The following is a 14,840-nucleotide window of genomic DNA, read 5'->3' on the forward strand; positions in this document are numbered from 1 at the left end:
AAGGGGGCGTGCTGTCGATGGTGACTGACAGCACGCCCCCTTTGGTGGGCGTGCCTGCCAGACGGAGGCGTTCCCATGGGAACGCCTACCGTCTGAAGCCGGCCCCACTGACATCACTAGTGATGTCAGTGGAAGTGATTTTGGCTCTGATAGAGCCAAAATCACTCCTGGCCTTGCGGTTGAAAAACCCAACCGCAGGCTCCGGCTCGCAGTTTCGATGGTCGCGATGGTCAAGACCATCGCGACCATCATCCTGCACGCTCGTATATGCTGTGGGTGGTGACCCACAGCTATACGAGCGTCCAGGAGGACGCTCCATATTAATGGAGGTGGGCCCTGATTCAGAGCGAGCGCTCTGGTCAGAGCGTCCGGCTCTGAATCAGGGCCTATGTTTTTAATTTAGTAGTTTTTTTGGTTTGCCATCTGATTTTGTCAGCTGCGTGAGGGTCATTTATTTTATTTATTTTATTTCACTCTTTTCTCCAATTAGCGCCATTGGCTATTTTTTCTAAGTATTTATTTCTTCCTTCAGTTTGGCAGTTTAGTTTACGATGGCTACTTGATGAGTAGCATCAACTAGTGTGTATACTGTACTGTATGAGTGGTGTGTACTGTATATGTACTGTGTGTGTGTAGTGTGTACTGTGTGTGTGTAGTGTGTACTGTGAGCCTGATTCAGAGCCGCTCGCTCTGACAGAGCGCTCGCTCTGAATCAGGGCCGGGCTTTTTTTTTTTTGGAGCGGCCTCTTGGCCGCTCGCATAGCTGTGGGTGACCACCCACAGCTATTGCGTGCGGCCAGGATGATGGTCGCGATGGTCAAGACCATCGCGACTATCGGGCTTGCGACGAGACCCTTGTGGTAGGGTCTCGCCCATCGCAAGCCCCAGAGTGCTTTCGGCTCTAACAGAGCCGGAAGCTCTCCACTCTCTGCCCCCAAGCTCTCCGCCCCCAAACGGCAGGCGTTCTCATGGGAACGCCTCCGTTTGGGCAGCCACCCCCCCGGCCCACCCACCAAACGGGGCGAGCTGTCACTCAACATCGACAGCTCGCCCCCTTTGGTGCGAGACCCGGAGCGACGGAGTGCCCGTCGCTAGCCGGGTCTGGCGCATGCGCACGTGTGCATGCGCTGTGGGCCACCATTAAGCCGGTTGCGAGCTTGCATCGCTTGCAGCCGGGTCTGAATCAGGCCCTGTGTGTGTGTATGTGGTGGTAGGCAGGGGTTAAAATGAGCCGGCACAGGGCAAAACTGTGTTGCATCTGTTGTATTTGGTTCCACCTTCACCAGCTCACTTGTAGTTGTTGTGTGTGTGCAGTGTTCCTTTAGACAGTATGGGGTTTAGGCCCTTTGTCAATTTCAGCTCCAGGCCCATGTGGACCTTAATCTGGCACTGGGCCGTGGGAAGTTTTATGACGAGACCTGAATTGCAATGTTCTATACTACCGACTGAATTCATATAAGATGTTTTATAATAAATGTAGGCAGAATACATTTATTACTTTAAAGAATATGAAAAAAATGACATATTCATAAATACACGTTTTACAGAAAACCGTGATGTGATATGTAAAATCGGGAGTCATTTTCGTGTTCAGAAGCCAAAAATCTATAAGTCAGTGGCGTATCTATAATGGGTGCAGTGTGTGTGGGGCACACGGGCCCCCGGGTCCAGCACCGCACACCCTGCACCCATATTATTTTAAACTTACCTTTCCGTGGTCCCGCAGCGGGCATCAGCGCTGCTCAGAACACCGGAAAATGGCCACCGCGGCCATTTTTCCGGTGTTCTGTGAATGCACAGTAGACTCGGGGCACACTCTAGTGCCCGGAGTCTACTAATGCTCCAGTGGCTGGCCAGCCGCGTCAGTCGGCTGCCTGCCACCGGGGAGAGAGGAGGGGGCCCCTGCTATAAGTATCACATAAATTCTTTCAAAAAGCTTTTTCATCACAGACCTGTGTAATATGAGGCTAAATTAAAATGGTAAGAGGTGTCATGGTGATGTCAAGTTTATATATTACCCACCTTTGAGGAGGTGGCTCCTGAGAGCGGCGATAAGATGTGCATCTCGCTGGGCAGACGATTGGGTGCACTTAGTAAATCTAATGCACAAGGGACTAACATATGGAGAATGGTTTGAAGAACTTGCAATCTAATATAAAGCAAAGATTACTGAAAGGTGGGATTGCTTATACTGATCGGAAGAGCTTGCAATTTAAGCAAGTTGAACGATGATACAGAAGTGGATTTCTGAACTGAACCGAAGTGCATACCGAGGAATTTGTGGGATGATGTGAACGACTACATGAGGAGTGTGGCCTGAAGAGCTTACATTCTAATATAACAAGTGGGAGATTTAGATGTGTAGGACTCTTGTAGTCTGAGCGGATAATAGTCTTACATAATTCCAACAATTAGACCTGGGGTAACAGATGAATGGGGCAGAGAGGTCCTGATTTATGGTCTGAGGATCTCCCATACTTATATAAGAGTGTAGGAATAATTTTGGCCAGGCGTTGATCATGCTGATCTCAGTTGTCATTGACACCTCTGAGCAAAGTGTGTTCTGACGCGTATTCTGAGGGTGCCTGGGGGTCCCTGCTGTGCACACTCCACACACTACCTGGGGTCTGCCAACAAACATCTCCCCCTCCCCTCCTTCCCCTCCTCCTGGGAAGAGAGCAGCAGAGAACTGAAGAACTATACAGTGTCATAGTCACCTTACTACAAACTGGACACTGAGCAAATTCACTTTATAAAGTGTCCTCGAATAAATCCACAATTACATTTTGTAATAGGTGTAATAGAATATCTGGGGATCAAACCCTGGGGAAAAGGTCCACCAGCTTAATACATAGGTCCGTCTGTAGTGGATGTTGTGTAAAAGGCTGTATACATTATATATTGTTCTAGATATATACATATTATACACACACATATTTTATTTTTATTGCTCCCCCTTTTCGTTGCTCTTTCCCCCACTCTGACCAACTGCTGCTTGTCCCACTCTCAAAGGCTCCTTCCCAACATCCCCCACACCGTGTTGATTGCCGGCCCTCCGCAACTTCCTATCGGAAGGAGGTCCGGAGTTGCGACTCGGGATCCCGCTGATTCTAAATTATAATTTATTTTACAATTATTGTATTTCTTAATCTACTTAAAAGTAAAAATAAAATGAACTGCATTTTTTTTTTATTCAAACTGCTAATGAAAGCCCAATTCTGGGCTTACGGCCAGGGCCGGCTCTTCGGGTGTTCGACCAGAGCGGCCGAACAGGGGAGTCACCACAGAGGTTGCAACCCTTCCAACATCCTGATTTTCAACGGGACAGCAATGTAGTTCCAACCGTGGAACGAAGTGTCCCGCGGGTGGTCAAATCGGGAGGTTGCGCACCCCACTGCCGCAGCTGTGTTGGGGTGCTAGACCCCAGTGTATGCTTGCGCACGGCATCCATTCAGTACCGGGAGAGGGCTGGGGGAAGCCCAGCTAATGACGTTACGTGGGAGGCATGCCATGCGGGCACGTCCCCAAGTAACATCACTTAAGGGGCGTGGCCTATGGTAATTGGCTTTGGGGTCATTTATCAAAAATGTAATGCAGGAGATATCACAGATATCTCCTGCTTACCTTTCTCTCCCGGAATGGCCCGCTGTCCCCATACACTAGTATCACAGATATCTCCTGCTTACCATTCTCTCCCGGAATGGCCGCTGTCCCCATACACTAGTATCACAGATATCTCCTGCTTACCTTTCTCTCCCGGAATGGCCGCTGTCCCCATACACTAGTATCACAGATATCTCCTGCTTACCTTTCTCTCCCGGAATGGCCCGCTGTCCTCATACACTAGTATCACAGATATCTCCTGCTTACCTTTCTCTCCCGGAATGGCCCGCTGTCCTCATACACTAGTATCACAGATATCTCCTGCTTACTTTCCTCTCCTGGAATGGCCCTCTGTCCCCATACACTAATATCACAGATATCTCCTGCTTACTTTCCTCTCCTGGAATGGCCGCTGTCCCCATACACTAGTATCACAGATATCTCCTGCTTACCTTCCTCTGGCGGAATGGCCCGCTGTCCCCATAGACTAGTATCACAGATATCTCCTGCTTACCTTCTTCTCCTGGAATGGCCACTGTCCCCATACACTAGTATCACAGATATCTCCTTCTTACCTTCCTCTCCCAGAATGGCCCGCTGTCCCCATACACTAGTATCACAGATACCCCCTGCTTACCTTTCTCTCCCGGAATGGCTGCTGTCCCCATGCACTAGTATCACAGATATCTCCTGCTTACCTTCCTCTGGCGGAATGGCCCGCTGTCCCCATGCACTAGTATCACAGATATCTCCTGCTTACCTTCCTCTGGCGGATTGGCCCGCCGTCCCCATACACTAGTATCACAGATATATCCTGCTTACCTTCCTCTCCCAGAATGGCCCTCTGTCCCCATACACTAGTATCACAGATATATCCTGCTTACCTTCCTCTGGCGGAATGGCCCGCTGTCCCCATACACTAGTATCACAGATATATCCTGCTTACCTTCCTCTCCCGGAATGGCCCGCTGTCCCCATACACTAGTATCACAGATATATCCTGCTTACCTTCCTCTGGTGGAATGGTCCGCTGTCCCCATACACTAGTATCACAGATATCTCCTGCTTACCTTCCTCTCCCGGAAAGGTCCGCTGTCCCCATACACTAGTATCACAGATATATCCTGCTTACCTTCCTCTCCCGGAATGGCCTGCTGTCCCCATACACTAGTATCACAGATATATCCTGCTTACCTTCCTCTCCCGGAATGGCCCGCTGTCCCCATACACTAGTATCACAGATATCTCCTGCTTACCTTTCTCTCCCAGAATGGCCGCTGTCCCCATACACTAGCTATTTTATAATAGCATTTGCTCCCACACGCGGAGCATACCACGCTCCTTCCCTATGGGGCTTTGTGCGCCTGTGTGAACCCTACTTCACACAGACGCACTAGTACTGCTGAGTCAGACTCGGCAGTGCTGAGTTTCACTACTCCAAAAGTAACAGTGAAAACATCCGCGGAGAGAGACGATTTTCGGATCAGTTGTCTCCGCACCAGAGAAATTATGAACTGCTCCAGCGCCTGCGGCGAGTTAGAAAGTTGCTTATCGGGGTCCGCTCGGACCCCAATAATGAATAGGCCCCTAACTGAGAGATCAAAACAGGAACATTAATACTCCGTCAGAGCCTGAACTCACATATAAGCACAAGTGGAAGCTTAGTATAACCCTATTGAGGCACGGTTGCAGAGTGGGCTGTATGTATGGTGTACTAAACCATTAGGTTTGGGCGATTTCAAGAAGTCGAGAAATGTTGCCAGACTGAGCGTGCAGCAATAATAACTGTGACTGGTAAAGTTTGTGTCCTGTGACACGTGTACCCAGACAGGCCGACACAACCTGTGTTTTGTTAGCAAGCTTCTGGATAACCCCCTTCCCCCTGTCTGGTTTGAGAGAGCAGTAACCCTTGCAACACCACTCACTTACATTGCATTACTTACAAATAGCACACTGTGCGTGGCTATGCTACAGTAGTAACGTCCACAGCACGGATGTGAAATGTAGAAGTCCATAAAGGATGCACGAATAACAGAGTACATGTTTTTGGATTACAAAAATATTGTTGCATTGGCCGGGAATTGAACCCGGGCCTCCCGCGTGGCAGGCGAGAATTCTACCACTGAACCACCAATGCTCACATATCTAGAGTCACTGGTTATATCACTAAATGGTAACTTATTAAACTGTGTCCAGTTCATTTTGCGTCGCCTTGGGGTATCCATTGGAATCATGCACAGTACGGTGCCCTCTGTGCCAGTTTCAGAATGAAGTAGCACTATAGGTGACATGATTTGCACAAGCATTTGGACTAAAGCTGGGTACACACCTATGCAATTATCGGGCCGATCACCTGATATTGGCATACATGTGTGGTGCAGGAGCGTCAGCCGATAAACGGCTTCAAATGATACCGCAAGCGTCGGATCGGGAGGTGGCATCTCATGAGCTGCTTAAAAATTGAGATGTCCAACCTCTCGATCCCATTCTAGGATGTGCGCACCGATCAGATCATCGATCCGATGATCGGAGCGCTTATCTGATCTGCAGGGTGATCTACATGGTGTTTGCCAGGCCCGTAATATGCAAATCTGGAAAGAAATATAGATGGCAAGGCAGGCGCGTGACCTAAATGGTGCCAAGAGGAGACAGCTTTGGACAAGCAGCAATCACTGTAGTGATGACACAGCACGTTATTATCCTTAAAATGCAGAATAATGGAACAGCTCTGGGCGGTCAACCTGGGGCTTTACCTGTGCAGTAACCACCATGGCTGTGCTGGAAACGGACACGCATTTAGCGGGTCTGGCAGCGTTGGTCAACAGCAGGTGCATAGTCCCCATCGCCCGCTGCTGTATAGTCCGGCTCCTTCTCCCACCGCCCAGCGGCAAAGTGCAGGTGGCCGAGGCTCCCCTGGGGGCGGGCGTGCAGACCTGAGGCCACATCTCTTTCCATTTGTGACGTCACAGGAGGCGACTAATTCAAGCCTCTCTCTATATAAGGGAGTCCCTGGATGCACTCCTGTGCCCAAGCATAGGCTCACAAACCAGGGTAAATTTGGGGAAAAATTACTTCACAGAAAGGGTAGTGGACAAGTGGAATAGCCTCCCATCAGAGGTGGTAGAGGCTAAGACAGTAGAGCAATTTAAACATGCATAGGATAGACATAAGGATATCCTTCAGAAGAAGTAAGGATCAATAAGGGTTGAGGTTGGGGCAGACTAGATGGGCGAAGTGGTTCTTATCTGCCATCAAATTCTATGTTTCTATGTTTCTAACCATGCTCCAGCATTCCTAGTGATTACTACCGCTCGTTTTTTACCTTGGCTTTGCCTGTGACCCAATTGCGTCTCCTCCCTGGTACTACACTTGGTATTTTGGTTTTGGTTCTGCGTCCTGGTACCATAATGTCCGTTCGGTTGTGACCTGGCTTTTCGACTAAGTAGTACTTCTTACAGTGCTCCACACCAATCCGGACCAACACCAGCACCTGTATTAGAGAACCTAGTCTGAGGGTCCAAACCTCCTTGTGGGGTCCCTGGTGAATTCTGCCGGCACGTTAGACTGCGCGCCTCAGTACTGGGTCTCGTCAATCCCAAAATACGGGCTAGCATCCACTATCCATCCGTGAGTTGTGACAACGACCAACAGAATCTGCCCCAATGTATTTCCTTGTGGTGTTTGCTTTTTTGCTCAGATTTTTTACATTTCAATTGAAAACAAAACACTTTTTTGGACAGATTTTATTTGATGTGTTAGATTGAGCAAAAAGACCAGCGGTGTTCTCTGAAAATACAAAGTCTCCTGATAACAACCAGGTTTAATTTGTGTGGGCGCTGCATTTTTTCATCGATAGGGTCAAATAAACAAAGCTTAGTTGCTAATAGGCTGAAGCTGCCGGTAAGCAAATTGCAGGCCATTTCGGGGGATACATACCTGTTGTCTGTTGAATTTTCTAATCTTGGTTGATTGAGCCCATGCCCCAAATGTCTGGGCTTTTGACCCTCTTGCCTGTGAGAACATTGGAGCTGAACATTTCCCAGAGCCCTGTGTGACATCAGCATGGAGATGTCAATTACGGAGCTAGCCTCACCTTCCTTTTGTGGGGATAATTAAGGAGAAGTGTGCCCTGCTGCCTTCTGCTATATCTGACACTTTGCAAGTGACTTTGGTCACAGATCCTCCTGCTGACTTCCCATGGTCAGGATCGGGCAGAAGACAAAACACACCACACCAGTGGCTGAGAGACATTATGAGACCTCATCTTGACAGCCATCATCTTAATGGATCATACAAACAGGGATGTGTCCTCCTACCAACGTTTAGCTGCCATAATTTACACTATCATGCAAAGATGGCAGATACAGGGATGGGAGGTGATTATGTAATGCAAACGTTCTATACACCTCTTCAATCCAACAGATAACCAGCATAAAAAAAACCTCAGGTAACATTGGGAAACGTAATAAAAGCTTTTAAAAGGTAAATTGCGTAGGGGGAGAATGAGTTCCCTTCATTGCCAGCTGTATTTTTAAAGACTTACACAAGAACACAAAAAGTATCTAGGGTTTAAATGGGGAGGGGAAGGTTAGGGTCAGGCTAAGGGGAGGGGGGACGGTTGGGGTTAGGCTGAGAGAAGGATTTTCACCATGGAGATTACGCTGCCGGGATTCTGAACGCCAGCATTATCAACGCCGGGATAGCATACCCAACCTGTCTAAATTATGACTTAAAGAGCTCATGCAGAAGCCGATATTTTAATATTATTATTTATTTTTTTTAAATCAAATTTTATTTTATTGATTTTTTTTTTTTGCTTGATAAAAAAAACAAAAAAAAAATACATACAATAAACAAAACATTCTCAACTACCCAAAAAAAGAGAACAAAAGCTTAAACTAGGAGATGGTACAAGAACGTTAGTCAGAAAGATACGTCACTGGACTATAACAAAAATAAAGCGGCAGATTGAGACATCAGCAATGACATAATTATATATGACATAAGAGAAACAGTAAAAAAAAAAATCGGGATCACAACGAAAAATACATGAGACTGAGTGTACGCCATACAAAAAAAACACCAGAAATGAATGTATAAAGCCCTAAGTTGGATACCCCCTCACTCAGCTGTGCCTCCCTCACTAGTGCCCACACTATAAGGAGAGTCATTTCAGGAACCCCTAATTTGGTTAGATTGGAACATACATTGACATTTAGTGTATATGAACTGTAAATGTCCCGTTTTGGAATGGCCGCCGGTTCAAATCCTGACAGCGGATGTAAGTACATCTAACCCTCCCCCCCTATTCCTCCTTTAGGGGTGCCTAACTCTAGCCTCCCCCCTAGTGCCTAACCCTAACCTCCCCCCTAGTGCCTAACCTCCTCCCTAGTGCCTAACCCTAACCTCCCCCCTAGTGCCTAACCCTAACCTCCCCCCTAGTGTCTAACCCTAACCTCCCCCCTAGTGCCTAACCCTAACCTCCCCCGTTAGTGCCTAAACCTAACCCCCTCTCCCCACACCCTAAACCTAACACTCCCGAGGGGGGTGCCTAACCCTAACCTCCCCCCTGGGGGTGCCTAACCCTAACCCCCCCTTCCCCTAACCTGACCCTAACCCTCCCCGGGGGGTGCCTAATCCTAAGTCCCCCCGGGGTGCCCTAAATCTAACCCACCCCCCCGTGGCTAATAGGATGCGGGGACCGTACTCACCTCGTTCGGTCCAGCGTCGTTCTGCGTTCCGGCATTGGTATTATGACAGGCGTCGGTATCTTGACGCCTGTCATAAATCCCTACCCGGCATTCTGACGTCGGGATTGTGACTGGCGGCAGCAACATAACTACATCCCCGATTGTATCATCCATCAGATAGCACCAACCACGAAAATTGAGACCGCAGGAGGCCAGCCATGTTCTGGCTATGCAGTCCTAAACCAAAGCCAGGGTATTAATAATATACTGGTCGGTTGTTCGACTCACAATGGGGTCTATTTACTAAACCTTGGATGGAGATAAAGTGGACGGAGATAAAGTGCCAACCAACCAGCTCCTAACTGTCATTTTTCAAACACAGCCTGTGACATGGCAGTTAGGAGCTGGTTGGCTGCATAACTAGGATAGGAGCCACCTGTCCTAGTTATGCAGTGGGTGACTCTCACCCGAAACCATCGAGTTTCTGGAAAATCCCACAAATGAAGCCAAAAGGTTCCCTGTAGATTCCCTCATTTACGGCAGACACTGGAAATCCCTGCCCACAAATTTACTCAGTACCTGGTGTAAAGTAAACCCAATGCAAAACATAAACCTGTATTTGTTGAAACCTGGCTGAGGACATCACAAGAACCTCATCCTCTAAAGGACCAAGATCCCCTTCCCATTTCTCCCGATGCTATACCAATGCAGCCTCAGAGGTCTCAGAGTAGGTGGGAAAATATCATGGATTAAGTTTGTTCTCTCCTGACGGACGTAATAGGGTCACTTGCAATCACAACCCACCTCAGAAGCATATTGAGTCTATAAGGCATGCCACAGATGGAGGTGCCAAAAGAACATATAATTCAGAACCTCAAACTCTCCTCTAAGTTGTTCAAAGGCTTTCGGCAAGCCATCACAGAACAGGTGGCCAAGGGCAAAACCATCAAAATTAATCCAGAGGGCCACCTCAACATAGTGAACTCACATGAGTTTGTCAGACCACCACAATGGGACCTCCAGATCCACACCCTCAAACAGTGCCTGACCAGGGCCGGCCCAGTACTCGAGCAGCCACCCACGAGCAACGCTTGCATCTGTATGTGCCAATTGGGAGACAAAACAATAGAATTATGAGGTTAGAGACGGCAAGACCGCCCAAAGATTTTGGATGACACAATGTCCCAAGCTTATCTATTTATCCACCCAAATCATAGAGGAGCGATAACTATCTATGAGGCAGAAAAGATAGGGAGGGGCTTGCTATAAAACATAGAGTATTCTAGGCTGCACCGACATTTGTCCAGATTAATACGGCCGTAACATTCAAACAGGAGCTTCTATTGGGTGTGGTATAAAAGGTCAATAAGGTTGACATTCAGACCGTCGCCACCAGAAGGTCGACTGGTTCTGAATGTCGACATTAAAAAGGCTGACAAGGCCATTAGATTGACCATTATTCTGTGGACATGTATTTAGGTCGACAGGGTTAAATAGCTGACAGTCAAAAGGTTGACATTTAAGATGTCGACACTAAAATGTTGACACCATTTTTTTTTCTTTTAGCCTAAACCTAACTCTAACACTAAAAATAATGAACAGTGTTGATATGTTAAATGTCGAACATGAGAGGTGGGGATACACTCCGATGTGTGCAGACTCTCCCAAGGGGCCGGAATACGATAATGTGACCCAAATTGTGAAATTAGGACCCACACCTAATTTATTAGGGACCTCTCACAGGTAACTCAGGAACAACGCATTTGATGCTACGCTGCAGAGTCAAATGCGTTGGTGACGTTGGGAGACTCCATCGCTGCACTTTCACGGGGCAGACTAGATGGGCCAAGGGGTTCTTATCTGCCGTCAAATTCTATGTTTCTGTGTTTCACATCAAGGTGTAACGACAAATGGGTATATAAACTTCTAAGATTTTTGGTGGTGGATTTAACCAGAAGTCGGTTTGGTCCCTGATGAACCATTTACCCAATCACCTTGTTCAACCTAACAGCAAGAATCTTGGACAAGATTTTAACATCAGTAAAAGTCATACATCACTTTATACCCATCCAAGCCACGACTCCAGGGGGTAAATTTACTAAAGCGAGAGTTTTTAGAAGTGAGTTTTAAAAGTGATGTTGCCCATAGCAACCAATCATATTCTAGCTATTATCTTCTAGAAGGTGCTAGTTAAATGTTAAGTAGAATCTCATTAGTTGCTATGGGCAACATCACTTTAATTGCTCACTTCTAAAAACTCTCACTTTAGTAAATTTACCCCCCAGGTATTAGCTGATTTTAGCAGAGAAACTTTCAGTACACATGGAGAATAAAACACAACCTGAGGAACTGACGATGTGGCAAAATCCCTTATTCATTTGTGCAGTCTAACTACACTAAATTTTTGCACTTTCTTTAAATTATAGTGCAATTATTTAAGGGTAAAAAATACACAATAATACTACTAATAATAATAATAATAATAATAAGTAGGCTTAGCTGCATATATTTAAAAAAAAAAAAAACTTTGCTGCATTGGCCGGGAATCGAACTCGGGCCTCCCGCGTGGCAGGCGAGAAGTCTACCACTGAACCACCAATGCTCACATTTCTTGTCTATGCGCTAAACATCAGTAATAAGTAAAGAAGTCAGTCACAGAATAAATATTTCAGTCATATTCTCTGCTTCATCTCCCACCAAGCTTCACATGTAGCTTCCATAAGAGTTGGAGCATTGGGTAAAGTATTAGACAGCTGAGGCTGATGCAGGAATGAGCGGGCATCTATAGGTGGAGGCCTAAAGGCCAATGACATCCCCCAGGCCCTCCTGTAGCCGGTGTGGTATATGTCGACAAGTTATAATGCCAACATTGGCCATGTCGACATTGCTAGAATGTTGACGTATTGTCCCTGCCTGCCCAATGGTGACTTACCTACCTGCCTGCTCCAGCGCGGCTTCCGGGTCTTGGCGGACCGGGCCACACCTCCGATTCTCCAGCATTCCCATTAGGTATTCTCTAACCCTAATTCTTACCCCTAACCCTCCCTCTAGTGCCTATTCCTGATCTTCCTCCTTTAGTTTAACCCTAACCTATCCCTATTCCTCCCACCTAGTCTAATCCTAACCTACCCCTAGTGCCTAACCCTATCCCTCCCACTGACAGTCTAACCCTAACCTACCCCTAGTGCCTAACTCTATCCATCCCACCCACAGTCTAACCCTAACCTACCCCTAGTGCCTAACTCTATCCCTCCCACCCACAGTCTAACCCTAACCTACCCATAGTGCCTAACCCTATTCCTCCCACCCAGTCTAATCCTAATCTACCCCTAGTGCCTAACTCTATCCCTCCCACCCACAGTCTAACCCTAACCTACCCCTAGTGCCTAACCCTATCCCTCCCACCCACTGTCTAATCCTAACCTACCCCTAGTGCCTAACTCTATCCATCCCACCCACAGTCTAACTCTAACCTACCCCTAGTGCCTAACCCTCCCACCCAGTCTAACCATAACCTACCCCTAGTGCCTAACCCTATCCCTCCCACCCACTGTCTAACCCTAACCTACCCCTAGTGCCTAACTCTATCCCTCCCACCCACAGTCTAACTCTAACCTACCCCTAGTGCCTAACCCTCCCACCCAGTCTAACCATAACCTACCCCTAGTGCCTAACCCTATCCCTCCCACCCACAGTCTAACCCTAACCTACACCTAGTGCCTAACTCTATCCTTCCCACCCACAGTCTAACCCTAACTTATCCCTAGTGCCTAACTCTATCCCTCCCACCCACAGTCTAACCCTAACCTACACCTAGTGCCTAACTCTATCCTTCCCACCCACAGTCTAACCCTAACCTATCCCTAGTGCCTAACTCTATCCCTCCCACCCACAGTCTAACCCTAACCTACCCCTAGTGCCTAACTCTATCCCACCCACCTACAGTCTAACCCTAACCTACACCACACCTAGTGCCTAACTCTATCCCTCCCACCCACAGTCTAACCCTAACCTATCTCTAGTGCCTAACTCTATCCCTCCCACCCACAGTCTAACCCTAACCTACCCCTAGTGCCTAACTCTATACCTCCCAGCCACAGTCTAATCCTAATCTACCCCTAGTGCCTAACTCTATCCCTCCCACCCACAGTCTAACCCTAACCTACACCTAGTGCCTAACCGTATCCCTCCCACCCACAGTCTAACCCTAACCTACCTATAGTGCCTAACTCTATCCCTCCCATCCACAGTCTAACCCTAACCTACCCCTAGTGACTAACCCTCCCACCCAGTCTAACCCTAACCTACCCTAGTGCTAACCCTATCCCTCCCACCCACAGTCTAACTCTAATGTACCCCTAGTGCCTAACCCTATCCCTCCCACCCACAGTCTAACCCTAACCTACCCCTAGTGCCTAACCCTATCCCTCCCACCCACTGTCTAATCCTAACCTAGCCCTAGTGCCTAACTCTATCCATCCCACCCACAGTCTAACTCTAACCTACCCCTAGTGCCTAACCCTCCCACCCAGTCTAACCATAACCTACCCCTAGTGCCTAACTCTATCCCTCCCACCCAGTCTAACCCTAACCTACCCCTAGTGCCTAACCCTATCCCTCCCACCCACAGTCTAACCCTAACCTACACCTAGTGCCTAACTCTATCCCTCCCACCCACAGTCTAACCCTAACCTACCCCTAGTGCCTAACTCTATCCCTCCCAACCACAGTCTAACTCTAACCTACCCCTAGTGCCTAACCCTCCCACCCAGTCTAACCATAACCTACCCCTAGTGCCTAACCCTATCCCTCCCACCCACTATCTAACCCTAACCTACCCCTAGTGCCTAACTCTATCCCTCCCTCCCAGTCTAACCCTAACCTACCCCTAGTGCCTAACCCTATCCCTCCCACCCACAGTCTAACTCTAACCTACACCTAGTGCCTAACTCTATCCCTCCCACCCACAGTCTAATCCTAACCTATCCCTAGTGCCTAACTCTATCCCTCCCACCCACAGTCTAACCCTAACCTACCCCTAGTGCCTAACTCTATCCCTCCCACCCACAGTCTAACCCTAACCTATCTCTAGTGCCTAACTCTATCCCTCCCACCCACAGTCTAACCCTAACCTACCCCTAGTGCCTAACTCTCCCACCCAGTCTAACCATAACCTACCCCTAGTGCCTAACCCTATCCCTCCCACCCACTATCTAACCCTAACCTACCCCTAGTGCCTAACTCTATCCCTCCCTCCCAGTCTAACCCTAACCTACCCCTGGTGCCTAACCCTATCCCTCCCACCCACAGTCTAACTCTAACCTACACCTAGTGCCTAACTCTATCCCTCCCACCCACAGTCTAACCCTAACCTATCTCTAGTGCCTAACCCTATCCCTCCCACCCACAGTCTAACCCTAACCTATCTCTAGTGCCTAACCCTATCCCCCCCACCCACAGTCTAACCCTAATGTTGTCGTTCTGAGCCACTTTGTAAGCAGAGAATCTCCCCCCTGCCATGGATCTAAAGAAGAATTCCTGACTTTA

At 48.0% G+C, this 14,840-nt stretch overlaps 1 non-coding gene across 1 annotated transcript; it reads right to left on the reverse strand.

Annotated features, from left to right (window-relative positions):
• Positions 1–5,669: 5,669 nt before the first annotated feature.
• TRNAG-GCC (transfer RNA glycine (anticodon GCC)) lies at positions 5,670–5,740 on the reverse strand. Its single transcript has one exon. It is a non-coding gene; the product is annotated as a tRNA-Gly (tRNA).
• Between the last annotated feature and the right edge of the window lie 9,100 nt (positions 5,741–14,840).

This window comes from Taudactylus pleione, unplaced genomic scaffold (genome assembly GCF_031769625.1).
Source record: "Taudactylus pleione unplaced genomic scaffold, aTauple2 ptg000393l, whole genome shotgun sequence".
Lineage (NCBI taxonomy): Eukaryota > Metazoa > Chordata > Amphibia > Anura > Myobatrachidae > Taudactylus > Taudactylus pleione.